General features: G+C 43.2%; 1 protein-coding gene and 1 non-coding gene across 2 annotated transcripts in view; one reads left to right on the top strand and one right to left on the bottom strand.

The window, feature by feature from the left end:
* The window catches only part of TLN2 (talin 2), a 251,014-nt gene that overhangs the window by 197,930 nt on the left and 32,019 nt on the right, over nucleotides 1-21,065 (bottom strand). The gene's annotated exons all lie outside the window — the stretch shown is intronic.
* LOC111723478 lies at nucleotides 20,728-20,834 on the top strand. Its single transcript, XR_002772005.1, has one exon. It is a non-coding gene; the product is annotated as a U6 spliceosomal RNA (small nuclear RNA).

Here is a 21,065-nt window from a genome sequence, read left to right as displayed (position 1 = left end):
GGGAGGCCCAGAAGGAAGAACATGGAAAGGGAGGGGAGCAGATCCTGTTTTCTCGCACTTTTGTGACTGCTCAGAGCTGATCTTCAATGAAGTGCCTAGCCAGAGGATTGAGGTCCCCACCCACCACTCAGCCTTACCTCCCATTTCCCCTCTTCTGCTCACATCACTAGAACTCTCCATACTGACGACACTGGATGACTTTCCAATCCCCCCCAAAATACCTCAATTAATTTAGCCCCTGTATCTGAAACGTTATCACCCTCTGCTCAGTTCCTCTGTTACTCATCCCTCTAGGCCAGCATCACTTCTATAAACTAGTCTTTCAGACTCCCCCAGTCAGCAAGGATCCTCTCCTCTACCCACCTTGCTGCAGACTGCACCAGCTCCTGGCCTGAGTCACCACTGAGACAAGCAGGAGATGCTATCACCTGCTATCACCTGCAATCACCTGGCCCTGAAGGGTTCCATCATACCTCCCTCTATGTCTTGCCACTGGATGTACTCAACAAGCTAGAAAGTAAAACAGGTCTTGGGGGTGGGGGGTGGGGGTTGTATTCTCCTTCCCACAAAAGCAGAAGATCTGAGAAGATGAGTGAATTCCTGACCTATGTGTGAAAAATACCATCCTTTTCCATCCGACCACTAAGAAGGCTAAGTTGGCTGTCTCTCCAGCAATCTCACTGCTCACCTGTGGCTGCCAAAAGTGAGCACATCATATCATCCACACATCCTAGTGCTTCTGGAGTCTACTTTTCCTTTTTTTTGTTTTTGTATGTTTGTTTTTTGAGACAGAGTCTCACTATATTGCCCTCGGTAGAGCGCTGTGGCATCACAGCTCACAGCAACCTCAAACTCTTGGGCTTAAGTGATTCTCACGCCTCAGCCTCCCAAGCAGTTGGGACTATAAGTGCCCGCCATAATGCCCAGCTATTTTTTTTGTTGTTGTTGCAGTTGTCATTGTTGTTTAGCTGGCCCGGGTCAGGTTCAAACCCGCCAGCCTCGGTGTATGTGGTTAGCGCTGTAACCACTGTGCTATGGGCACAGAGCCGAGTCTACTCTTCCATACTGCAATATTCTACCTGTTGTTACAAGCTGAAGAAAGGAGGCAGCTCTACATCAAACTCTTTGATTTTGAATTCTTTTATGCCTTAATTCATCCAAATAGTTGAAAATAAGTTATGTACAAAAATAGATAGGATATAAAAAAATAAAAGGTCAAGTCCAAGAAGAAAAATAAAAGTGAAGGGCAAGAGCAGGAGAACTCTGAATTATTTATTTGTCTGGATAACTGGGAATAACTCATCCCACTACTTGTTTTTTCTGACCCCTGGGGACAAGGCTATAAAATCTCAGGAAAGCAGATTGTCTAGGCTACTTACTGAGGCTGATCAGCATAAGTTTTGTCATGAAGGCAGGCACCCCTCTGACAAACAGAGATACACTAGCTTTTATTTGGAACACACAGAGCTTTATTCTACAATGATCTTGGGTGGGAGTAGATTGCAGTGTTTCCCCCAGACTGATCCTGGAAGAGTATGTGAAAAGAATTGTACACAACTCCCTTCTCAGGTGACCGTCCTCACACAGTGCTGGATTTCAGGCTAAAGTGGTGTGGCCCTGCAGAAGGTGGCACAGATTAGAGCAAAGCAACTGTGCAAACCTACATTATTACGTTGGGTTTCTCTTAAGAAACTGAAGACTCTGGTGGCATCTGCAGCTCAAGCGGCTAAGGCGCCAGCCATATACACAGAGCTGGTGGGTTTGAATTCGGCCCAGGCCTGCCAGACAATGACAACTACAATCAAAAAAAAAAGCTGGGCGTTGTGGTGGGCACTTGTAGTCCCAGCTACTCGGAAAGATAAAGCAAGAGAATTGCCTACGCCCAGGAGTTTGAGGTTGCTGTGAGCTGTGATGCCACAGCACTCTATCCAGGGCGATAGCTTAAGAATCTGTCTCCAAAAAAAAAAAAAAGAAACTGACAACTCTTCCACTTCTTAGCTCCATCTCCCCACTGCAAGGGCAGTGAGGAGACACTGTGAACCCGCACATCACTCAAAAGGGCAACAGCATGTGGTTTTGGCAAGGAAGAATTTTGAAGGGAAAAGGAAAGAAAATTAAAAACCTATTTTTGCCACTTATCCATTAACCACAAAAGGAAAGGGCATTTCTGTTAGAGACTAGACCTAAAAAGCCAGCATATGTTTGGAGAACTGAAACCAACCAAGGAACCTGACTGAATTTCACATTTCTGCAGACTCAGGCCCGTCAGCACGTCATCACATTCCCAACCCAGCATTCACAGACCGGACTGCATTTTCCGCAGGATCCTCATTTTCTACGGCTACTGATTCAAACATCACCTCCATTTTATACCTAAAAATTGGAATGTTTCAGTTTAATTGTATATGGCTTGGAGTGACCCTGATCTACCTTAGAAGTCATTATTAAGTCGACTTCTCTATGGGACTTGTAGCTATAATTTTCCCATTCTTCTGAATGCAAGAATAGATACTAATACGTATATATTTTAAAAATGTTAAAATAAATCATAGCAGATAACATGTTAAGTGATGATGTGCCTGGCACCGTCTTGATTTTACAGGTCAAGACACTGAAATTTCAACATAAGCCTGTGCTAAGGGGCTTGGATTTCAAGCCCAAGCAGGGCAACCAGGACGCAACAGTTATGTGACTTGACAGAGGCCACAGGGCTATGTGCTATTTAAAACAGGAGGAAATACGGAGAAATCAGTACAGCACTTATCTCAGGAGAACAGTAAAATAGGAGAAGTAGTTATTAATCATGTTGCTTTTAATAATAATAGAACTTTCGCTTGTTGCATTATTGTATCACATAGGGAACTAAGTACTTTGCCTAATAATTTGGTAGGAGAAGTCCTGCTCACTCTGGATAAATTAGGTCTAATAGAGGTTTCTGTCTCGTAAGCTAACAGGCAAACCCAGAGGAAAGGAAGGTTTCAGGCCAGGTCTTTCTGAATCCAGACTTCCCAGTCCAGCCGCAGCATACTCAGAGACAAACACCGCTAACAGTTTGACACACCTCCTTCCAGTGTTCAGCGTATTTTTATGTCGTTGAGAGGATATGCTCAACGATTCTACATCTTAAGTTTCCCCCCACTCTAATTACATAATAATCATCTCCCACAGTATTGCAAACTCTTTAGAAACACTGTTTTTAACAAAGACAATATTTAATAATATTGCAATGCATGACCCTATAATTAAGCTGTATTTTGATTTTGGTGTCTACCAGATAATCCAGATAGTTTTAAGTTTTCACTATTGTAAACAAGGCCGCAACAGGATTTTTTCTCTTTGAAACTTCTTCTTTTTATTTCAGATTTTCTTAAGCCAAATTTCTTCTTTCATTAAATAAATCACAATATTTTTATAGAGCAAGGCAGATGACATCAAGACAACAAGAAATAATGAAATTCGAATGTACAGTAGCGGCAGCTTGATTTACGGGTTAGCTAAATGAATATGCATTAACAACTAAGGAGGCCAATAATCAATCCAGGTTTTATAGTTCAATCTATGCCACAGAATCATCCTGCCATCCAGGGCTCAGGCTGTAAGGGACCAGATCACAAGACAGAACTGACAAAGAAGTGAGCGGGGGAAAAAAACATCTGGCATGGGCCATAAACCAGATTTACAGAAAAGAGGCAGAAAAAAAGATAGATGCTTACCATAAATTTTAAAATATATTGCAAACGGTGGGAATGACAGAGAAGAAGAAAGGATTGGACTAGACTTTACTATAGAAAATAGGGTTGACATGCATGGTAAACAGCCATGGTCTGTTTCTAAACTGCCTAGCAGATCAAACCAGAATTACAAAAAGGAGCTGAACTAAATTCAAGTATTCTGATGGAGTATCATTTTCCCATCCTTAACAAAATAACGCCAGATCAAAAGTCTTACCAATTTCAGGAGTGAGTTATGGATAAGATTTACATTTCCAAATAACAAAAATAAATCAAATTTAAGTCTATACACATAAATATTCCTTCATCAACCGCACAGGGACGAAGTGAACACATCCTGGTGGGAGATGACACGAGATGATGAATTCTCAACCGTGTCACTGGGGAGATCACAGTATTTTCAAGGATTCTTTTAGGATAGTGTCACGTTGGTTTTGTATCCGCAACCTGGACTTCTTCTTGGAAAATAATTTCAAAAATAAATGTAAATCTTAAGAAGATAAAACTGGAAAAACAGCAGAGAAAATGCAGACGCCCAATCACTAGGGAAGGGGACAAAAAAGTGATCCCCAAAGAGATGGCAGGACTAAAGAATGCCCTGACGCTGATGTTGCCTCATCAACAGGAATTATGCTACAGCCTTTTGTCATCTGTCAGTATCAGTCCGTAAAACTGTTATTCATCCTGTCCTTCAGCGGAACACCTACTCGATGTTACGGGCTGAGCTGTGTCCTTCCAAATTTCCTGTGTTGAAGTCCTAACCTTCAGCACCTCAGACTGTGACCTCATTTGAAGGTGGTTGGTATCTTCAAGGAGGTAGTCAGGTTAAAATACAGTCATTAAGGTAGCCATAACCCAAAATGACTGGTGCTCTTTATAAGAGGGAGAAATTTGGACAGAGACACACAGGACAGCTGATGTAAAGACCCAAGGGGAAGAGGGCCAAGGATCAGCCAACCAAAGAGGTCTGCAGTAGACCCTTCCCTCACAGCCTGCTGAAAAAAAAAATAATAATAATCAACCTCCTGACACTATGATCTTGCACTTCCTGCCTCCAGAACAGTGACACAGGATGCTTCTGTTGTTTATAAGCCACTCAGTTAGTGGGACAATGTCTTGGTGGTGCTAACAAACTAACACACTAAAGTCAGGCTAATTATGGGTCCATTCGAATTTTAACGAGCACAACAAGCTTAAATGTGGTTCTTTTCGCACAAGCTGACAGTACAAAGGTACATGGTGATCACTGGAATCATTAGACGCACATGGACATGTAAATAAATACGAGCTTGGATGCAAGAGGTGGTACAGGTGCATGTGTGCGCAGACTGTGCCCAAAGTTACAATAGTCAGTGACAAGGGCGGGACTCCAACCTGGGCACATCCGCCGCCAGGGCCCACACCTTGCTACAACACTGCCGTCTTATACCACCTGACAAAGCTACACCGGAACATGGAAAATGCCTGTGATAACGGGATCAGGGGATTGAACTCAAGAGTGTTCACAGGCAAATATAGAGGAGGCCATGTAAGGACTTTACTGAAGGGGTAGAACTATAATATTTTTTGGTCTGACTTATTTTAGCTGCTATTCCAGTATAGGCTTTTTTCCCCCCAGGAATGAAAGTCAACTGCACCACAAGCCCACCTTAGTTACTCTGACACTGCTGAGACTGGGCAGCTTTACTCCACGTAAGATGCCCGTCCACCATACGCACTAAGGGCCAGCAAGCTGCTCTGTGGACTCCCACTCCATATGCAGCACAATTGCCTTAAATTGAGGACGTGAGTATCTAGAACAGAATACCTTGTGGACCCAGACGATTCAGATTTGAGGCCCACAGTGAGAGAACAGAAAGAGAGAAGGACAACTGGAAAATCAACTTCTCTTTACCAGTCACTAATGATGCACAAGATACTGCACTGAGTTGTTCAGGGGAGTAAGCAGGGTAGACTAAGGCTGGTCTTGCACACCAGCAGCTGAACCCTCACAGCCCTCACGAGGCCCACAGGGGGCGGTGAGTGCTGGTTACCAGAAAAGTTGCTGCTTGTACAGCAAGGAGCCTGTCGCACCCTCTAGGGGCTCCCACAGAGTCCCACAGGCAATACAGGGTGAGGAGCCTGGAAAAGTCACTCTGATCGTCAAAGTCCTTCTAACGTCTAAGTGATTCTGCAGTGAAGTCACAGCGCTGAAGTTGAGGTAGCTGGGTGTCCTTGAGATGCCAAGATTATTCCAGGTCCTTCTGGACCTTCCCAGGCCAGACCTAAGCACGTGAGATTTAGTCAGAACAGGAATAGCCTCCAGCATGAGCAAGCAATAGCCGTTCTCCCACACTGTGGCACAAGTCCCCAGCATGAGACTATGTCCTCTGTTAATTATTTGTTTATAATAATTGAAGGCCTAAAAACAGCTGCAGGGGCTATCTAGAAAGCTGTGATGAAAATTTGCATGCAAGATGGAGGCGAGAGCACAAATAATTTCTGACCAGCCCCCACGGAGACACTGTGGCTACTCTCTTACTCGTGGTCCAGTGGCTGCACCCTCTGTTACCCCTGTGGGCTCTCTCAGCAAACTGGAGTCGGTAGAGTTCATCACTGGTACCATCATATATAAAGAACAGACTATTAAAAAATACCTCACTACAAAACTATCCAGCTTGAAAAAAAAATAATAGATGGAGGCTTACTTTTGCTACAGAAGGCAATTTAAGAATTCACCAAGCAGCTCCTTGCTATGGTTTTTCTTTTTTGGTTTTTTTGTTTGTTTGTTTTGAGACAGTCTCACTTTGTCACCCTCGATAGAATGCCCTGGCATCATAGCTGACAGCAACCTCCAACACTTGAGCTTGAGTGATTCTCTTGCCTCAGCCTCCTAAATAGCTGGGACCATAGGCACCCATCACAATACCCAGCTATTTCTTTATTTTTTAGAGGTGGCATCTTGCTCTTGCACAGGCTCGTCTCCATTCGTCGGCTCAGGCAATCTACCCGCTTTGGTCTCCCACAGTGCTAGGATTACAGGCACGAGTAACCTTTCCCGTTCCCTGCTATGATTTGAATGTTCATTTCATCTAAAAAATTCACGTTGAAACTCAGTCTCCAGCGCAACACATTAAGAGGTAGGTCTTCAGAAAGTGATCAGGCTTTGAGGGCTCTGCCCTTATGAACCAATTAGCACCATAAGGGCTCAAGTCTGCACCTTTGACCACTGTGCCCTTTGGGGACACATTGTTAATCCCCTATGGAGAATGCAGCACCAAGGTGCCATCTCGCAAGGAGAGAGCAGCCCCCACCAGACACGGGTCCCTTGATCTTGGACTTCTCACACTCCAGAACAATACATTTCTGTTGCCTATAAGTTACCTAATCTCAGGAATTTTGTTCCTGAACCAATGAACTAAGATAAGAATTGGTACCAAGAAGAAGCGTGCTGCTGTAATAAATGCCTAAACCATAGATGTGGATTTGGACAGGGTCACAGGCAGAGGCTGGACAGGTTTGATGGAGCAGGCTAGAAAAAAAATTACCACAAATGGAGCGTTCAGGGCAACTGTGATGAGGGCTCAGAAGAGAAGAGGGGCAGGGAGAGCCTAAATCACCTTAGGAATCACCTGAGTGGTCTTGATTAGAACGCTGGCAGAAATATGAATCATAATTCTGAAAAGGATTTAGGTGAAAATGAGGAACAAGGTGTCGGACACTGGAGGAAAAACCATCCTTGTTATGAAGTGGCAAAGAACTTGGCAGATGTGCGTCTGTGTCCTGATGCTCTGTGGAAGGCAGAACTTGCAAGCAATGAACTTGGGTGTTTGGCAGAAGGAATAGCCCGGCATAGTGGTGAAGGAGCTGCACAGCTTTTCCCAGCCACTCAGTAAAATGTGGGGAGACACAAAGATAGAATTTACAATTAAAAGGTAAAGATTTGGAAATTTTCAACCTGGCTAGATTGTGCAATAAAAAAGCAGGTTTGGGAGGGGATGCCAAGGGTGTGGCCACGCTGCCAGTTGAGAAGAGGATTGAACTGAATAGAAGGAAGGCAGATACTAGGAATCAGGACAATGAAAGGACCCTGAAGACATTTCAGAGATCATCACGCTGCCACACCCATGGCAGCCACAGTCCCAGGCCCTTCAGGAGGGAAGGATTTCAGATGAGGAACCCAGAGCACCCATGAAACCTCAAGTCTCTGCTCCTCTCAATCAAGTGAAGTGCTCCTGGGCCACCCCAGGTGTGGCCCGGACAGCTTCTCTGTGGGGTACAGGCAGTCAGCCTGGGCAGTATCCAGGTGGTGCTAACTCTCTAGGCACACACATGTGGTTCATAAGTGGCTGTGGCCACCTAGATTTTAAAGAGTGCCCTGGAGCATCTCTGAGCCCACACAGAACAGCCATAGGAGTGGTGCCATTGCAGAAAGCCCCCCACAGGGCAATGCCTAATGGAGCCAGGAGTGAGGTGTGGAAGGGAGTCCTCACTAGAGCAATCCTAGCAGAGCCACAAGACTGGGCTACCAGAGAATCCCCAGTGCATAGAGCCACTGGCATGCAACGCCAGCCTGGGCAAGCTGTAGACACCCAACTCCAAGCCCTCAAAGCTGCTACCTGGGTATGCCCAGCCCCACTAGGGCTGCCCAAAGCCTTGGGAGCCAGACCCGTGCCCTAGTGTGTCCAGAGTGAGACACAGAGTCAAAGAAGATGATTCATAAGCCTCAAGATTTAATGTTGTTTGCCTGGTTCAGTTTTGGACTTGAGCTTGTTGCCCTGTTATTCTTGCCCATTTTTCACTTTTGGAATAGGAATGACTACCTTGTACTTGTCCCACCCCTGTATTTTAGAAGCAAATAACTTATCTGATTTCACAGACTCAAAGGCTGGAGGGGAATTTGTGTCACAATGAATCATATCTCAGCCATATCTGGCTTGGATCACATTGACATGAGATGTTAGATTTCGAGTTGATGCTGCAACTTTAGGGGCTACTGGGAGGGACTGAATGTTTTTATTGTGTGAGAAGAATGTGAATTTGGGGGGACTAGAGGTGAAATGCTATGGTTTCAATGTTTGCACCACCTCCATAATTTGAGCTGAAATTTAATCTCCCATGCAACAGCATTAAGAAGTGGGGCCTTCAGGTCACTAGTCTGTGAGTGCTCCATCTTCATGAATGGGTTTAATAAAGGACTGAGGGCACGCTTGGCCCTCTGTTCCTCCCTCCATGGGGGGACACAGCAGTAAGGTGCCCTCTGAAAAGCACACAGTAGCACTCAGCAGACACTGAAGCTGCTGGCTTCTTACTCCTGCACTTCCCAGCCTCCAGAGCTATAAGAAATAAATGTCTATAGGTTTTCACACATAGCCTGAATCTCAGGTATTTTGTTATAGCAGCACAAAACAGACTAAGACACTCCCTGGAATGTCTTAGGAATTCACATGTGAGCCCACTGTTACCAAGTCCTTACAGAACAGCTGCCTTTAACTCTGGGTCTACAACAAGTGCCCCGAACACACACCATGTTCAGCCTCCTCCGTTATTTCTGTGGATCTCAACTTTTTCAGGGTTGGCTCTGATTTTTTAAATTTCATGGACCCCATATTTCAAAAGGATTTTATTTATCCCCGAACTGCACGCATTTACATAATCCATTTTCCATTTTCTAGTCACCAAAGACCCATCCCTGATCAGCAGGCATGACCACTATACCTACACTGGGCTGTTGTAACTCAAACCAGGTAAAAAGAGCAGAGGCCTCCCTTACGTGGCATACCTTCAGGATTTCTAAAATCCAGAAAGCACATTCAAGGACCTGCAAACAAAGAACCACTTCTTTGCTGTATACAGCCATCCTATCCTCAAACCCCTTAACTGAGAACTCTGATGGCAACAACTTCCACTCTTCGCCCTGGCCCCTGCTCTCTAGAAAGACAGGTGAGCCCTTCCGTGGCAGGGATCTGGGTCTCTGCCCACTATCATGGCTGTCAAAGCAGGAGCATGGGAGGCAATGACCGTGGAAGCCAGGGCTGAGGTCAGGACACATGAAGATGAGAGACTGGGACCTAGGAGGGATGGGAAGGTGCGGAATTCATAGCAAGCTAAGCCGACTAAGTCTATTTGGCTTTTTCAGAGTATTCCACTGTGTATCTGTGTTTCCCCTGACTATTACCATCCTGGGCGGCAAAAGGCTGGCTAAGTATTTCAATGCCCCAGGGAAAAGACTACTTATTAAAATGAAAAAGTGTTTTCTTTTGAGTTTTTTTCCCTTCTATTTATCTTTTCAAAGACATCCAGAAAATTACTGAGAAAAAGATGTCTTTTCATTCTCTCCTCCCACCCCCCTCTCCCTGCAGTGATGAATCTCTTGGTGAACTAGCTGGAATGTCAAAAAAGAAAAAGACATCTTCTCGGGGAAATATAAATATTTATAGACAGCATTACTCCATCATCCCTGAAATGTTAAACAGAGCCATTTCTCCGTTCTCTACTTTATTGATTTAGTTATGTGGTACATAATCAGTAAGAAAAAAAGGTATCTGTGGAGCTCAAGTCACCAGGTCATGCATCACATAAAAGCAGACCAAAAATAAATTCATTAAGTCTCTCTGAGAGAGAGATATATCCCCAGAGAGCAGTAACAGAAATAAGAAATCAATGTCAAAACAAACCCAGCCTTGTACCATTGGAGAATGGCTGGCTCAAGGACCACCCTCTGTGATCCAAGTCTGTGGATCACCCCCTCTGTGATGTGCACTCCAGGGACTAAGCCCCACCGATCTGAGTGTAGGGCCAGTGGGAAGAATGGAAAGATAGTGGAATGGATTAACAAAAGCAAATGTCCCAGCAGGTCAAGTCCTCATTCAGTGCTAAAAATGTTTGTGTGGCCCTCCTCAACTTTGTTGCCATGTTTGAGACCTGATAACCTCCAACAAAGATAAACATCTAAAACCCAATTCTGTTTTCTAGATCTCTCTGATGGCACCAAAAATGTGACTGGACCTGTACAGTTTGTACAGGAGAATTGTCATCAGTGGGTGCCATATTGCATTGTTTTTCCAATAGTTATGAACAAGGCTACTTGAGACACTAGATGTGATTTTATAGTGCTATTAATGATCATTCTGGTGATTTCTTTTATGTATGCTATACAATGAATCATCACTTCACCAAAAAACAAAAAACAAAATTTCTTGACTCTAAAGACACAGAAGAGATTCTCTCAGAGTGATGGGAAGAGAATGTTAAAATGATCTATGTATCCTCAATTACCTTTAGCATATTCATGTATTTCCTAAGGAATTTTTCCAAGGCTTAAACAGATTAAAACTCTCAATTGTAACTACTGCTTGGGACTCTATCTTAACTACTTTGAAATAATTTAACATTTGTCTTTTATTGGATCCTTAAAAAGCACTACAGAAATGAAGAAAAGCAAATTATACTCAACAGTATGTATTTAGGAAAATGAACAGAAAATAGGTAAAAATCAGTATAGCCATTATTAATTTTTTTCTTTTTCGGGGAGCAGAGTCTCACTTTGTTGCCCTGGGTAGAGTGCTGTGGCATCATGCTCATAACAAGCTCAAACTATTGGGCTTCAGTGATCCTCTTTCCTCAGTTTTTTTATTTTTAGTAAAGGCGGGGGTCTTGCTCTTGCTCCCGCTGGTCTCAAACTCCTGACCTCAAGCAATCCAGTTGCCTTGGCCTCCCAGAGTGCTAGGATTATAGGCATGAGGTACCTATAAGCACCCGGCCAGAATAGCCATTATTCAAAAAGGAACAAACCAAATCTTTCCCCAGTATCTGCTTTGAGCCAGCATCTTGAGAATAAAATAAAACTTTTACTCCAAGAGAGTTCATGACTTAGCCTGGTGTAGACCTATCTCAGAACATCAGTACAACTTTGGAAAATGCCTCATTTGCAGTAAAAACACAGAAAACTAAGACATCAACACAGAAGGGCAGGTCAAAATTAACAAGCTCTAAAAGCAAAATTTGTAACTGTAACACCAAGATACCTCCTTAAGCTCAGTACTCTTCTCTTCAGAGAAGAATCACCTTGGAACCAGTATAATCCAGGGAACTGTCATAAGTGGCTGACATGGAAGCACCATCTAATGGAGAAATGGGAATACCACGTATTGATCACCTATTATGTGCCAGGCACATGATGTCTATCCCATTTACCCCAACCAAGACCACATAAAGCCAATGACACCCAGGAAGAGGCAGAGCCTAGATGAGGTCCATCACCAAAATATCTGATACCAAAAAATGGAAAACTGAGAATTACACCATTGAATAGGTAAATCTCCCAACTATTTGGGGGAAATTTTCCAAGTTACCAGGGCAGGGAATTGCTGGGGTGGATGAAGGCGCCCTAGAATATCGTTATAAAATCATGACCAATGCCTATAAAGTTACTGAGGACTCTCTGCTTTGATTCTACAAGCAACTGGGAATCTTCTGCTATAGTGGTTGGTCCCATGAACAGGCTATCTTTCCAAGGGACTTCCAAATAAAAATTCCTCTCATGAATTCTCATTGAAATAGCAGACCCTTTGTTGCTTAACCACCACAAACAAGCATTTATGGACCCAGGTAGAGATGCAGTATCACATTTACGTGAGAAATAAAAAAACTGTTGAACTTATTTGGTACACAGGAATGCCTACTCCTTCTCCTATTCCTAGATCTTAAATTATAAGAGTAAATTGTCAAGCTTTACTTAATATCTAGATCTGTCTTTGAAAAATGCTTTTATCTTAGCATAAGGTTACAGAAAGCATATAGTCTTTAACTCATAATGCTTACAATAATCCCACTTAACCCAATAAAAACTTACTTAAGTTCTACTATACATGATGTTCTAAGCATTATTTCAACTTTTGCTCCCATTTTAATGGCATTATCTAATTGGAATTTTGCCAACCTCAGGATGCCTATGCAGGGAAATCTGAATCTGTGGCTGTAAGAACCCGAGGAAACCCTTATAGGAGCAAGAATAGTTTCAAAACTACAATCATTTTAGTCTTACCAATAAGTTATTAGTAAAAGAGAAAGAAAATTAGTCTTCACCTTGTTAACAAGACTTGTTAACTAGAACAAGAGATTTAAATAGAACAATAACTATTAGCATCACTATTAATCTTAGATTTCTCAGTCATAGAATCTAAGTATGCCAATACAATTATGTAATATTGATTTCCATAACTGGACCATGGAAAAGGAGACTGGCTGCCTTCCATGTTGACAGTCTATATGCAATTTCACCCTTTTTGTAAGTTTCTCTATTGAAAATTAAAGTCATAGCATGATTAGAATCGTGTTGGCTTAAATTCCAATGTTAAACACATCAAAACTCCACATGATACAGGCCCAGGAAATACAACAGAATTCATTTCATAATTCTTCAGAAAGAATTAAGAAAGGGGAAAACCAGCAGGCTGAAAACTGCCTAGTAAAAATAATTCATTCTGGAAGTTTTAACAAAACGCTTTCTGAAAGGGGAAAAAAAAAAAAAAAAGCTGAGGAAATTAGAAAAGGCAAAGAAAATCAATGTCCCAGACACTGATAATGTAACTACATCATAACGGATTTTTAAAACTCACATCAGTACAGGCAATTCTGATAAAGCTAAGAGACAAAGCCCTTAGCATGCATGTAGTATGGCTCTTTCTATTTTTAAAAGAAAGAATCTCACACACAGCAGTTCAATTTCTGTGTTACCCTCTAGAAAACACAAATCAACATGTCACAATAGGATTCTGTACATGGTGAATCTCTTTGCTCATCTCAAGGACAATTACAACAGTTAAATATTACCACTCTATGAATATAAGGTAGAAACAGAAATTAATATTTTGCTTACCTAATCCCCTCTTTGGCTAGCTCCCCAAATCCACCAACTCCCTGCATCAGGAGGGACAGGGAAACAGCAAGACAGAAATGGAATACTACCTATAATTCTCCCATGATGAAAGCAACTCTGATATTTGGGCATAACCCCACCCTACCAAAGGCAGAACGATATGGAAAATTTAATATCTGACCTTCCTTCCTGCACAGCTAAAAGGATGGATCATCCCCTTAAGAATTCTCTTTTGCCAAGAAACAAAATGGTCTAACTACTAGAGCTGCATTAGCCTTCAGTGATAATGAAATTTTAAAAGGCATGTGTAATAAAGGCGTGGCTAGCACAAGCAAGCAAAAAGCAAGATGCTCGATTCTTTCACCACCAGTACTTACCTTAGTCCTTTCTTTCAGCCCCCCAAATATGTCTACAATCTTACTACAGCCGGGCTGAGTTTAAAATACTCGCGTTAATTTAACTGAATACCTACAAAAAGGAAACACATTCGTATCTATCCTTGTTTTACTACTCTAATCCTATACTCAAGTTTCTTTTCCTCCATGCCTGCCATTTAGCAAACACAATTTATACCACCTTTAGACTGATCTATATGTCAACTTCACACCAGAAGCCACAGATACCTGATTCAACTAAACGCTCCTTTTGTAAGTTCCCATGTGGCAGTAAGTGGGCCTCTAAGAGCTGTGTGCCCTTGCATTTACCATCTCTGAATCTTACTTTCCTCCTCTGTAAAGTAACGAGTGAGGACCAGGTGACCTCAGCATGGCCGACCCGGTGACCTCAGCCCGGCTTTCCAGCATCCACAGTCATCATGTCTACAAACGTACACCTTCACTATCAGCTTGCCCGAACCAGGAGAGAGCTAACTGCAGTCTCAGTTTCTTGTATTCAGTTGTACAGGGATTAAGGAAGAAGATACTTAGGAAAGAAAATAATAGGCTCTGCACCTGTAGCTCTGTGGCCAGGGCACCAGCCACATACACCAGAGCTGGCGAGTTCAAATCCAGCCCAGGCCCGCCAAACAAAGATAACTACAACCAAAAAATAGCCAGGCACCTGTAGTCTCAGCTACTTGGGAGGCTGAGGCAAGAGAATCGCTTAAGCCCAAGAGTTGGAGGTTGCTGTGAGCTTTAACGCCATAGCACTCTACCCTACCCAGGGGGACAGCTTAAGACTCTGTCTCAAAAAGAAAGAAAATAACAAAGGCCAGTACTGAGCACACTCATTCATTTCCCACATTCAAGTCAACAGTGCCTGGGCCTGCCTGAGAGTTTGACCATGATCTTCCAGGGAGTGAGACACCACATCTTGGTAGACATCATCAAACTATTTATGCAATTATCCCAGGCAAAACAAATCTTAAGTACCTACTTTTGTTTTTGTACTTTGTTTATTCAACTGGACGAAAACAATAATTCTATCTTGTATTTCCTAAGCCACAGAGAACAAAACTCCAGCAAACACAAGACAGAATTGCTGATCTCTAAAATCACTTGAGTCAATAATTTTCAAAGCTTCCAATGCAAGACCAGCTCCTGACAAAACGTCTTATATGTACTGACATGTGCTAATGTCTCATGTGTACTTTTACATGTGCTACCATCCCAAACGCTTGAGAATCCTCAGAATGAATGGTTTGGAATCAAGAGCATTTTAAGACATTCTTGCAAATCTGCCCTCTGCTGCAGGGGAAAATGTGGCATCTACTCATTGTTTGGAGACAGATGTCACAGGGAATTCAAGCCCTACCCCATTTATAGTCTTAATGTCCCCTGCCTCTTTCCATCGTGCCTTTACTTATAAGTGGGCCTACAGTCCTTCCTCCAGCATCCATTCCAATCTGCCTACTCAGATCTCTGCACTCTCCAGCAAAATGACATCACCAGAGCACAGTCTGAAAGCCAGGCTGGCAACAAGGAAGCCCAGAACCGGCTGGATTAAAACAAAGTCTTATTCTTTAAAATGACAGGTGGCTCCATTTAAAATTCCTCCCTGCCCATCAGCCTCAGCCCATGTTTCCCCTCCCGCCCCCAACACATATGCTGTGGGAGTTCCTGTCCTCTCCCTGTCTTTGCCAGGGCGCTCCGAGCAGCTGCTGGCTTCCTTTTGGTGTTCTGCATTCCAACAGGAGGAATGCCAAAACCTCTAAGGCCATCTCATGGCAGAAGGCCCCTCCTTCTATGTCTCGTCCTCCCCACAGCCTTTGCCTTCTGACCTTTAACTCGATTATAAAGATGAATTAATTAAGTCTCTGATACTGCAAATTCCTCCTCTTAACACTGCGACCACCATAGCTGGTCTATACCCTAGCACGGGAGCTCCACTATAGGCCAGGGCTTTGGAAGAGTCCAAGGGTGATCAGCATGACACCAACTCGGAAGAGCTCTCTAACAGGTTCATTTAGGCTTGAGTAACCAGAAAAGTAGGTCAGGGGCCTGAGTCATAGCCTGAAGCCCAACACCCACATTTGCCAGTGGAAAGCTAAGCCCCACAGTTCTGCATGGTTTGCAAGATCCAAGCCACAGCTGCAGATGGGACCTCTCGCTACTGCGCGCCCCCACCCCCGACTGATACTTCCAGCAGAATGACGATGCACCCCTCCCTGTATCTTCCATTATCCTCAAAGCCCAGCAATATTCCCCTCAAAAAGCCACAAAAACAGAAAGAACAGAAAGAGTAATCTAAGGTATTACCAGTGCAAGCAGCTTTCATGTCACCATGCTCTGACTAAGACAGGCTTGAGTTTTCTTAGCCGCATTATTTTTCTTACTTGTTCAGAAGATGTCACACTAATGTGGTATTTTAGGTCTTTAAAAAGACTTTTTTAGAAAACCAAGGTTCTCTTTGCCTGCACTCCTATGCTTATGTACACAACTGCACATCCCACTGACACCTTTCGACATCACACACTGGACTGCTGGGGAATCGCGTCCGTCCTCCAGCGCTTCTGGCAAAGTGTGCTAAGACAACCTGACAGAAAGCAGAAGAAAACTGTCAAAGCTTATCCCATTTCCCCCTTCTCGGTTCTTCCCTCTCAACAGTGATTTTTTTTTCCTTTCTGCCCCCAACAGAAAAAAAATCTTATGCCTTTCAACGTCAAAGATAAATGATGTGGCCTCTGAGACAAAGCTACGAAACAGCACATTCACACGTCCTGCCACATTGGAGACCTTGCCACTTCAAGGCCTTCTCGGGCCAGAACACTCCAGAGAGATTTGTTCCGAAGGGCGGAGGTGGCTTCACATGTCAGGTAAGAAGCAAGGAGCTTCCTGCAGCGCCACAGTTTTTAAGCTCTTAAGAAAAATAACATTGCAAGCTGGCTAAGACCAGTTTTCTCAAACTTGGAACAAATATGGAAATATGTGATCATATGCAAAGAGGATGTGAAGATGTGAGTCACACAGCATGGATGGATCTTGCTGGATCTGGTGAAGGATAAACTGGCCATTCTAAACCAACACCAGTATGTTACTTCTGAGTAGAATACAAAAGTCACACAACTCTATTATAAAACCACTTGGAGAAGGTTCCTGATCCCTCACTCTCCTCTGTAGTTAACAATAGAGAGAAAGTCCTGGATCCTCCGTTGGCAGCAAAGGAAAAGTTACAGTGATATCTCAAGCAAAGAATATCTCAAGGGCATCTCCATCATCAGTGGTGAGTTTGATGGGCCACTCTTCAGTGGAATGACACATCAACTGACCCTCCAAAACAGGGAATCCACGTTCCCTTCTCTCACAGTCTACCATCTTGCCAGACGTAATTCTCACCTCCAAATGAAAACCTAAAACAGAAACCTAAAAGAAATATCAAAACTTAAGGGAAATAGATTCTGCACCAAACGGAAAACTGCCTGATGACACTCAACTCGCTAACAAAGGATTAAAAGGAATATTCTTAATCTTTGGCCGAATAAAGGTTAACAGAAACCCCAGAGTAAACTGTCTATACTGAATGGTGATCTCAGTTGTTATGAACACAGATTAGCTAGGATTTCAACTTCAGTCAAAGTACAATGATGCATTCGCATTCCATAAAGCTCTAAGTGGTTGTGAACTTGCAACCACTATCTTAGCAACAGAGGGAAAGCACACTCACAAATTTACATTTCATTTTGGTAAATGGAGCCATCATTAGATCACTGGGTGGGCTGTCACAGAGATGCTCCTTTCCCTTTGACTTAGAAGCTACAAAATTTTCAGTGAAACTAAGACAATGACTTTTCCACATGTGTTTAAACCCAAAAGTGCCCTTCATGCTTAGTCACAGCAAAGTATCTGGAAAGTAATGCTAAAGTGTTATATTATTTACATATATGCACCTGGTTTGGGATAGCCTGTCTCCAAGTACTTTAGCTTTTCACGAATGTGGTAAGGCTTCATTCTTTTCCACTCCAGCACAGGTTAATGAGGAGAGGGCTGAGTTAAACTCTCCACTGCCCATTCAAAGAGTTACTCCATATGGATATTAAGTAAAGTAAATCCACTTAGTGACTGCGCCACGAGGAGCGGAGGCCATATTGATCATCCTGATTAGCCCTGTCAAATGGAGTAAGAAAGACTGGCTGGCGCTCGGGGCCAGCTGCACAGGGTACACAGACAGAGACAATGGGCAACATCGCCGGCCTCCGAGCAATTGGTCTGGGCAGTGATGGATGCTATGTGGACAGCTTATAGTGCTACTAAGGATACAGAACGGGCCCAAGAGAAGCCCAAATTCCATCTTCTTTTATTAAGATAAAGTTGGATTGTCCATGATACAGTGCAGGACCAAGGAAGCTTTCATCTCTTTTATCACTGACATAGGCAAAAAGAAAAATCAATGTATATGTTAAATTAAAAAAAAGGCAACTTCAGTCAGTAAATGTACATGTGTAAGACAGATCACAGAAGACCATTAGCCTGCATTTTATGTTAAGAAAAGGATGTATAAAATTCTTCAGTTGGTACAAGATTATTTAATTAGATGTTATTTAATCCAGAGGGTACCAAAAAGTGCATATGCATTTTAAGAAAGGAAAAAACTATATTAAAGTTGTAGCATTTGTTATCTTGTATCTCTTGTAATTGCCGAAGCCAAACAGGACTTGAGTATTATAATTTTAATACAGTGTTAATACACTTTAGGGGTAGCCTCTGCATAATTATTAACCATTTTGTTTAAGGGCAGAAAGAGCCATGGCTGTCTCTCCATCCCCTCTGTGAACATCAAGGGACATGTGCATAAGGGCCAAGGCAGGTCGCCATTTCAGCCCTCGCCCTACAGACTGGACCAGTACTGGATGCTGCGTCCGCCTCTCTCTGGATCAGAAGAGGTAATTCAATGGCTGAAATCAGAAACACTAAAAAATAATTCTCCAACATTTATAGATAGTTGCATATACTCACACCTTTCCTAATTTCTTTCCTTTTTTTTTTTTTTTGGAGACAGAGCCTCGAGCCGTCGTCCTGGGTAGACTGCTGTGGCATCACAACTCACAGTAACCTCCAACTCCTGGGCTCAAGCGATTCTCCTGCCTCCACCTCCCAAGTAGCTGGGACTACAGGTGCCCGCCACAACACTCGGCTATTTTTTGGTTACAGCTGTCATTGTTGTTTGGCAGGCTAGGGATGGATTTGAACCCACCAGCTCAGGTGTATGTGGCTGGCGCCTTAGCTGCTTGAGCCACAGGCATTGAGCCCCTAATTTCTTTCTTTCTGTACCTCCAAAGAAATTCCTACTAATCATTACATTGTATGACCTGGAATGAGTCATTTTAAGTTTCTGATCCTCAGTTTGCAAATTACAATTAAGAATCATTTCCACATTAATAACGTCAAGCCTACAGAGCATACAATTACCCTCAAGGCCAAACTGAGGTGAGTTCACACTTTAAAGAACGCTGCCACCCTTCCCTCTGTGCCCCCCACACCCAGCACAGTGTCCTTCAGACCAAGAAGAGCCTGGTTCACGCACGGCACCCCCTGGAAAGCATGTTTTCTCTACTGGATATCAGCAAAGGTTCCTTAAATGTGTGCAAATTACATCTAAGCCAACAGAGTAATTCTCCACTCCAAATTTGGTTTAGGTTCTAAGCCCACCTTTGTTGGGAGGTTGGTTTCCTTAGTAGAATTAGCTACCAATTCTGTGTGGAAGAAATCTCCAGATTTTGCCATTCCTTTTCACAGTACCTGCTAATGCTAGTGCTACCAGCGGCTACTTTGAAGACATGCGGTTCTATTTATATTGGGCCAATTCAGTGGTCAGGGAGCTCTTCACGGCAAATGAGAGGATCCCATTCCAAGAACTCTAGCCAACTAACATCGTGTTCAAGTGCAAGACTGCAGGGGCTTGGGCACACTTCTCGACTATGTAAGTACCTCATCGCCACTTCACGGGAACATATCACTGCTGCATAATTGAGTTTCACAGCATGAGGCCCCACGTGGCCTCATCAAATACACATTGAAGAATGCGGGGCTGAGGGCATCCAAGCGGGGGTGCTGGATCAATGCCACTAAGATACTGTGTATTTATCTCTATTGACCCAAAGAGTCATTTCCCCTTTAAAAGACACTGTTTTTCTTGTTTTCTCTCTGTGTACCAACTTTTATTTTTCCTTCACCGTACAGTATGAGCTAGCATACTGTACCCCAAATGCCATGTTCCCTACAATACTTTTCAAAGGACACAGCTGTACAGCATCTTCCTGTGCCCACTGCAGGGCTTTCAACTTCACTGATGCCTTAACCTGAATCCGTGAGTACTGGTAACAGTGAACAAATAAATACTTCAGAGACACCAAGTATTCTTTAAGTTCCGAGGGACTAAAGGAGCATGTTTAAGGAATTTGAAAATTGACTGTGACAGAACAAAGGCAACAGGCATCGGTCCCATCAGGCCATTTCCCAAGGTTACGATTAAAGACCATGGAAATGTCTTCCCCAGTATAGGATCCGGTAAATTTGCTTTTACTATATATTGACCAAATTAAAGTGGCAGGTGCCCTGGGGATAGGAACACTTTACATATGGGCAATTTTACTGCATTGATTGCAAACACTGCAGTTTAAAACCTAGATAAGCTCAGAACACCTAAAGCTGGTAGCCACAAAAAATTACCTTGAACCTGCTGTCTTAAAACAATAGGAATTTAGTGCTCGCTTTGGCAGCACATATACTAAAACTGGAATGACACAGAGAAGATTAGCATGGCCTCTGCGCAAGGATGACATGCAAATTCGTGAAGCGTTCCATATTTTTAAGCAGAAAAAAAAAAAAAAATAGGAATTTATTTTCTCATAGCAAATGAAGCCAGAAGCATGAAATCCAGGTGCTGGTGGGACCACACTACCCAGAAAGGCTCTCGGAAAAACACCACCCTTCTCCGTTCAGCTTTCTGGGGCTCTGTCTTCTACAGGTCATGCTCCCCTGTGTGTCCCTGCATCCCCTCCTCTTGTTAAAGACACCCTACCCTAATCCAGTATGATCTCA

The sequence above is a fragment of the Otolemur garnettii genome, unplaced genomic scaffold (assembly GCF_000181295.1).
Source record: "Otolemur garnettii isolate 467f Iridium unplaced genomic scaffold, OtoGar3 scaffold00011, whole genome shotgun sequence".
Taxonomy (NCBI): Eukaryota; Metazoa; Chordata; class Mammalia; order Primates; family Galagidae; genus Otolemur; species Otolemur garnettii.
Note: the sequence above shows the minus strand (reverse complement) of the source record. Positions and strands in the feature narration are given on the sequence as shown.